At 39.6% G+C, this 8,140-nt stretch overlaps 1 long non-coding RNA gene across 2 annotated transcripts; it reads left to right on the forward strand.

The window, feature by feature from the left end:
* Window positions 1-515: 515 nt before the first annotated feature.
* Window positions 516-3,301, forward strand: LOC122989510. Of its 2 annotated transcripts, none has more exons than XR_006405087.1 (3): window positions 516-554; window positions 2,538-2,607; window positions 2,846-3,301. It is a non-coding gene; the product is annotated as an uncharacterized LOC122989510 (long non-coding RNA). The 2 variants fall into 2 exon arrangements; XR_006405088.1 differs by lacking the exon at window positions 516-554 and adding an exon at window positions 1,556-1,832.
* The last annotated feature ends 4,839 nt before the right edge of the window (window positions 3,302-8,140 follow it).

Genomic DNA, 8,140 nt, shown 5'->3' on the forward strand with positions numbered 1-8,140 from the left:
CCATGAGGATGGGTGCCTGCTGTCCTCCTTAGGGCTGGATCTCTTACATCGATTTAATGTACTTCATTTTTTTTATGCTAATCTATGATTGGCCAAGACATGTAAAATGATGCTCCAAGGGAGGACGTCCTCCCTAACCAATCAACAACCAGAATACAATATTGACATTGCATTGGTCCACTGATGGTTTCCAGATTTCATCTTCAATTCTCTCCACTGTAAGGCAGAGTAGCAGCAGTAGATAGCTCTTTGCGTTAGCCAACGCAACAGTTGGCTTGTTGTAGCAGCCTGAAAGACTCTTTATACATCCATGGAAGGACTGTTAAGGACGGTTGTTAAGCTAACGGTGAGAATGGATTTGGACTGTGCTGCACAGCAGTGACAGGATGCCGCTGGGGAGGCTGGAGAGAGAAGCAACCGAGGAAACAACCAGGAGAGTTAGCTTGTTTGTCACTGTTGCTAATGATATCAGACTGGTTAACCAACAGCCACAAATGGACATTATGACATGAATACTTCATCTCCATGAAAGAAAAAAGAAGACGTCAGATAATGTGAGTCAGATACAGCTTCTCTCTCTCTGTCTCTTTGGTCGCTAATTTCTTCTCTGATGGTTAAATGTCTCTGTGGCTGTTGTGTGAATTTATCTCCTTAACAAACATGCAGCAGAGATCATATAATGTGCTGTAGGTAGTTTGCTTGTTGAAGTTACAGTGAGCTGTCTGGACTCACTCATTCATTTGGAATTGATCCCGTTTTTAAATGAGTGGTTGTTCAGTCACCTGTTGATGTGATTAGTGAATGAGTGTGCAGGAGGTCTGGCTGCTTGCTTGTGACAATTTCTTTAGTTGGTTTTTAAGCTGAGTCATATATTGAGTAATAAGCTTAAAGTAACTAGAATAACAAGTGTAAACTAGGGGTGTAACGGATCGTAGTTGATCCGTGATCCGTACGGATCACCCCCCACGGTTCGGCAGGTATTTGAACTGTGGATTAATTGCAAAATTCAATGTCTCATTTAAGACAAAGTAAACAAACTACTGTAAGTACAAGTCATAGACAGACAGCGTGTCGCTAACAGGGATTTAGAAGAGCGACGATCAAACCAGCATCTAACGGGTTTATCTGCTGTTTAATGTGCTGCAGCTAAGCAGCTAATTAGCTACATAGCTGCTAACTGACGTTAGTGGTGCACTTTGCCCGGTGAATGTTAGTTTTGTGGCTCGTTATCATCAAATTTCAATGATGTGGACAGAGGCAACACTACCGTGTTGAAAAGAAGAAGGTATCATGCCTCATATTGCAATAATTGAGCATTGAATATTTTATATATTTTATTTTATTTAAACATCTTACATCTTAAATGTTCATTTAAGACCATGGGCAAAAGTTCCGTGCTGTTCCTTGCTGTAAGTGTGTTACAAAATAAATGGAAAACAAAGTTTTATTTGTCTCCTCCTTTCTTTTTTTTTTTTTTTTTGCTGATCCTAAAAATGATCCGATCTGTGACTCAAATCCGTGATACAATCCGAACATAGGCTGTATAAAAATATGGACGTAGTCACCGTGACGTCACCCATAGGTTTCTGAGGAGCGGTTTTGAAGCTCAAAGTAGGCGGCTCTGGCTGTCGCCAGCTTAGCAGTGCCTGACTCCGCCCAACTCCTGGCCAATCAAAAATGAGCCAAAGAGGCCAAATGACGCCTGGTTGCTTAAACACGCCCACCTCGCTCAAAGCTGCTAAGTTAGCTAAGGCTAACAAACAAGGCTACTTTGGCTAGCCTTGTGGCATTGGCTGTTCCCGCTCGATGCCACCTCCCTCACGAAACTTGAGGTAAGTTGAGTTTACGTGAAACTAACATACAACAAAACTTGAAACAATGATTCAGCTGTTAATGAGATAACATTATACTACACAATCTTAAAAATGCTTCAACATTTTTAAATATATAACGTTAATTTTGGTACGTTAATTGGCAACACTTGATTTTGTCGAGACTTGCAGTAATTTGGCCAGTTTTACAGTGAATCAGTGTAACGTTTATTTAATACACATGTAACGAATAATTTGAAGCAAATCAATTGACCCTAATTTAGATTTTCACCTAACTTTAGTTACTAGTTGTTTATTTAGGTGTCACTTGATTATACTTTGATTTATACTTATCTTACTTGAATAAGATAATGTTAATAAGTTAAGTCACATGTGATGTTAGCCATTTAACGGTAGTCTTCTCTCTTACCATAAATGTTTTATTGATACCAAACAAGAAATTCGAGTTAGTTGGATTCACAGTGTGCATAACGACTGACATTAAAGATTATAGCCTAGTATCCACACCGCTATTGCAAACAGCGCACCTATTTATGATTTTGACACTGATAAAAGTCCGAAGGGGACTGAAATTTATGTGTAACGTTAACGTTACTGTTATCAACAGCGCAGTGCGAGATTATCATCTAGAACACGATACAGAAATGTATAAATTGTGAGAGAAAGGTAGTGTTATACTAGTTACAAGATGTTAATTTCTTTCAGTACATCACCGGTATTGAGGTCATGGCCGCTTGTGATGCCTCCACCACGCCTGCTGCACACAGCAGAAATTGTAAGTACCAGTTTTGGCTATTTGACTTCAGACAGCTAATATTACAGTCTTCCAAGGACAAAAAGAAAGCATTTAAATAAAAGACTGTCATCTATATTTTGAGGTGTTGCTCCCTGTTCTATTCTATCCTACAGCTGTGACATAGTATTGTCAACAAAAAGAACTGATTCACCCTTTATAGTTCATTTTCTGTTTTTCATTACCTGAAGCATTTATTACACTCATTTTACTTTCAGAGGCACGGTGTGGATCATTGCTGACAGCTATGTCTGCTGAGACCCTGGGAAGCAACCTCGGCCTACCGGGCACCCGTGTCTGCTGGTTTGGCTGGGGTGGAAGGCTGGTGCCAAGCCAGCAAAAATTGATAAGGCCAGGAAATTTGTTAACAGTGTTATGGCTACATTTGGTCATAGTTTAAATGGTAAGAGCACCCTCACATTAGACATGACAGTCCTGGGCTATTTTTGAAAGATGGAGTTCATTTCACACCTAGGGGAAATGACATGTAGATCCGAACTGTGAGTTTTGCACCCCAAGTGTTAACATGTCAGCTTTGTAGATTATATTTTGTATGTTGTGCGTTTAGATAAGAGTGTGTAAGTCATGTATTTGATACATTGATGCATTAATACTCTCTCATGTGAACCTACACTTTTAGATCTGTGAATGTTTTTAGTGTTCAGTCTTTCTAGTATTCAGCACTGATCTGTTCCTGTATCACATTATAAACTTTGTGGTACTTTATATATTTGTGTATACTAAGACAATACATAGGAAACACGTGTAAATCATGTGACATGTTTTCTGTTTTTGATGAGAACATAAATTTGTTGTCACAATAGAACAATATTATAAATTTGAATTTCACTTTTTTGGTAAAATGACACATCTGAAACACTTCACAGCTAAAATGAGCACTTCTTTGTTTAGAAACTATATGTATGAATGTATTTAAAGAAGCAGCGTTTTTACCATTCGGGTTTTTGTTTTTAAAAGCAAATTGTTTTATTGGCATATAAAATTGCTCCCCATCCTTCGATTTCATCAGGTGGGGGACAATAATATAGTTTGATGCGGTTTGTTGTAAAATTCCATGTTGGTTTTCCTCCTGTCCTCCCCAATTTTTTGAGTCACCAGCCACCACTGGCCTGCACTGTAAGAAACCAGGAAGCAGAGCAAAATCTTTGACTATCAATCAATAAATATCTGTAGATAAAAACAGATTAAATTTTTTTTTTTTTTACCCAAAAATGCAGAGAAGGTGGAAGAACTTTTTTCAGCTCTGGGTAATGTCTGCAGTCTTCTTCACAGGCCGCGTACAGCACCAACAATTTCTAACAGGACTTGATAGTGTGTATGGTGCCTGACGCCTGGGACACACAGTCTGCGTAAGTAACGTGTGTGCTTCACGGAACCTCTTGCTTTTCATTTCCGCTCCCATGTTAACAGAGTGTCTCACACACGGCTGAGATTCGGGGTCTCACCTATTTTTTCCACATGGCGCGTGCAGTTGTCAGCCAAAGTTGACAAGGAAAATGATCAGTTGATAGTCATATTGACATCATACCAGTAATATTACACCTTTAACTATAATTGAAAGACCCAGACCCCACCATACCCGTCAGAAAGAAAGCCGCTTTCACCTCACATAGTATTTATTTATTTTTAACAATTGAGCACAAGCTTCTTAATCTTTTTCTGACCATACTAAATATAAATGAAATTTATAATGAAATAATATGAAACATTCTATCATTGATGGCCATTATCAAAGTCAAACTCTATGTAGAAAGATAGAGCTGGCAGTAGCAGCACGATTTATAGATTAAAAAACCTCATTCTTTATATTATACTGGCCCTTTATGCTGCTCCTCAGTTCAGCCTCTGTTCCGAACAGAGCTGCTATAAAGCATTGACCGTGAGACTCTCACAACTGACACTTTTCACACACTCTCCTGTCAAAAGTCCATTTTCTCACGCAATGAAAAACAAATTCATAACTGATAACATTATGAAAAGAATACACTGACATCACAACAGCAGCACTGTGCAGCAGCAAGTTATTCAGACCATCAGGGGGAAAGCGAGAAATATACACAAATCTATTATATTGCAATTTATTCCCCTGCATGCTGCTCAGAGTAATCTCAGTCAGTGGCTTTTCTGGCAGCAGCACAGCATCTCTCCCTCTCCTCTCGTGCTGTGCGCACGCAAGCTGTTGCTCTGAGAGTTTCTCACGATATACTGTTTTTGATGCGTTCTTGGTTTTCATAGCACTCTCAATCTAACTAATCTACAGTGCAGGTGACGGTTTTTTGACTTAATAGGTGGTGTGGAAATGCAGTAAATGTGTTTTAAATTACAATTTCAATCTTGTCCTATTTCTTATGTCCAAATTAGTTTTTGTTTTATCTGTGAAACATAATATCTCAGATAGCACCTTGTAGATAAAGTTATTGAGCAATCCTTTATGTTTTTTATGGTTATTTAAAATAAGAGGGGTTATGTAAACCTGGATCTGATCTGTTCTCTGAAAAGTGTTCTGTTTGTATTGCTCTTTGGATGTGTCTAGTTCAGTGTCTTTTCACACTGTTATCAAGAAATTGCATTTATACATATGCAAAAAACATGATATTAATGTGGACATGTGCATGAACTTGGAGTGCATTTCAGATTAAGCAGAGATGGTCAACATCCTGAGCTCAACACTGCCACTATCATAGCTGCTTTCTGTATTTTTGTACTGTGTTAGTGGCAATAGTCTGCTACCATACATTCAGTTGTTTATTGTAAAAAAGGGAAAATCACTCAAAGTAAAACCACCTATTGCACACATCTTCCGAATGAAGAAAAAAACACCATATCTACTTTTTCGTATGCAATTGTTGCTTTTTCCATTCAGACTGAGTCATTGCACATTGAATTTGTTGAGTAAGATGTACCACAAAAACAAAACTTCTTACAACACTTCTTCCTCTTCGTTTGCTGCCCTTCACCTGTGGTAGTGGTGGAGATAGCAGGTCTGGGAGAGGGGGAGCACCTGTGACAGAGGTGGTAGAAATGATACGAGCGATGGTAGAGACTGAGGCACAGATAGCATCACTACCTCTATGCAATTGTTAGGAGATGGGCTATGGATGATTTTGCACTTCATGATCCACTGACCTCAAATATATTTTTGATATATAATATATAATAATATATTTCCTGAATCTAATAAAACAACTTGTGTCATATTATGTGTAATTGTACAGCAGTGATTTTATGACCAATCACACCCTATTTATAAGAAGAAGGTTTCCATAACATAGCTACATGTATTTCTTCAGCTCTGACGAGAACATCAGAAGAAGAATCACACAATTTAAAAACTTTATCCTGTACAATACTGCAGCACAAAAATTATAAATTGTTACAGGACATCGTGCTTGGTAAGGCTAAAAGTCAGCAACCATTGGGACAGCATGATGTTAATTTTGTAAATTATGGTCCCATTTAGAGTAAAATAGATGATAAAGCAGCGTATGCTTTAGGGCGTGGCTACGTTGTGATTAACAAGTCGCTACCACGTTACCACTACGTGACATAACAATGGTGTATAGGCATAAGTGCTGCTATTTCACAGTGTGTTTTCAGTTCACTAAAGTCAATTCTAACATTTTGGTTGCCTAAAAAAACAACAAAAAAAAACAGTCTTGTTCAGCGTTTGGTTGTAATAAAAGACCCACCAATGAGTTGGATGATCAGTTTTTCCGGTGAGTACATTTTGTTTTAGCGGTTTCAGGTCTGTTTTTCGATAGCGAAAATTAGCATTAGCATTATCACTGTAACCATAGATTGTCAATGCACTGTGCTAACCAAGGTAGCAGCTAGCGCTATGGTCAGCTCCACTCTCTCGTCCAAACATGGTCACTTCTCGCTCCAAAAATCAGACATGGTGACAGCCAAATCCAAGATGGCAGTGGTCAAACCGCGAGGCTTCAAAACAGCAGTTCACAAACCAATGGGTGACGTCACAGTGGCTATATCCATATTTTTTTACAGTCTATGATTAAAGACAACAAGGGCCTCCAATACTTCCTCCACATCTTGGAGCCAAGGTACCACAAACCAGATAGCTTTTCACCGAGAAACAAATCCCTGTTCTGTACAATAAAGTGGGATGAGATATAGCTGAGTCAGTGAGCAATGCCCAAAGAAGTGCAATAACAGTTAATGGCTGGACATCTTGAGCCACTGACTCGTATGTCACAGTTACGGCACACTATATTGATGATGAGTGTTTTTTGCAAAACCACATTCTACAGACCAGAGTGTTCAGCGAGGCTCACACAGGGAATAATCTGGCACTTTTACTGCAGGACATTAGCCATGAATGGAACATCGAAGACAAGAACCCAGTATTGGTCATGAATAACGCAAAAAACATGATACTGGCTGGAGTTGGTGCTGAGATGGAAACACATGCGCATGTATGTGCGTATATGTGTTTAGTGTGTGCAACGCACAGACACTAAGTCTGTCCTCACAAAAATCCTTGAAGATGGACAGAGAGTCGGAGCTTCTGGTGAAAGTGAGGAAGGTGGTAACTTTTTTTCACAGAAGCCCAAAATCCCAGTTATACCTGCCAAACCACAAGCTAGTCCATGATGTTTCCACAAGATGGAGAAGTTCCTTGGACATGGAGTGTTTTTGGGAGCAGCAGCCTACCGTGTTGAACACCCTGCTGTCAAGGAAGATAAAGACGGAAGTAGTGATGGGCAAACCTGGCACCTGGCCAGCCTGTCGAATGTACCGAGTGCTCATGAATCCCGGACTTTTCCCACTCATACTGCCCACACCCACTCACTGTTATCCTAGGGTACTGCTCACATTGCCTGCCTGCCTGCTACGGTGGTGCAGTCCCTCAAAACATGAACGAGCACCAGTGAATGAGCGTGAATCATTGTCTCGAACAAGATCGTCTGTGAGTGACTCGAGTCGAGACAGCCTGGCAGCTACTCACTGAACGAGATCAAATGAACTGTTCTCTTGAACTAGGACTTATGAGTGAACGAGAAGCGATTTAATCGGACTTGTGTCGAAACAGAAAGCAGGTTAAATTGAACGAGACTGAACGAACTGCTGCTCTCTCGAACTAGGAGTTCTGCTACCTGCCCCTCAAAAAGACAGACAAATCGTTGGTCAGTGTCACATCGCATTTCTGTAACATCATATTGAGCTTATATAGCCTACCTATATACAAGTGGGATGCTGAGTCAATGCATGTAAATTAATATTTTATCTTTATTAATGTAAACTTATACATGATGACTGGTAATGCACTGGAGAGAAATTTTGTGGGGCAGGCAGCACTAGCTGTCCAATGTGCATGTACTATAATTGAGTGTCACAGAGAAACTGACGGCATATTTTGCAAAAGGTATCAAAACTCGAAAGGTTCGATACATTTACATGTATCAACTTGAAGGAACCAATGCTGTGAAAATAATTACTAGAGGGAAGAAGGCATGGCCAGCCTAACGATTTTGCA

The sequence above is a fragment of the Thunnus albacares genome, chromosome 9 (genome assembly GCF_914725855.1).
Source record: "Thunnus albacares chromosome 9, fThuAlb1.1, whole genome shotgun sequence".
Lineage (NCBI taxonomy): Eukaryota > Metazoa > Chordata > Actinopteri > Scombriformes > Scombridae > Thunnus > Thunnus albacares.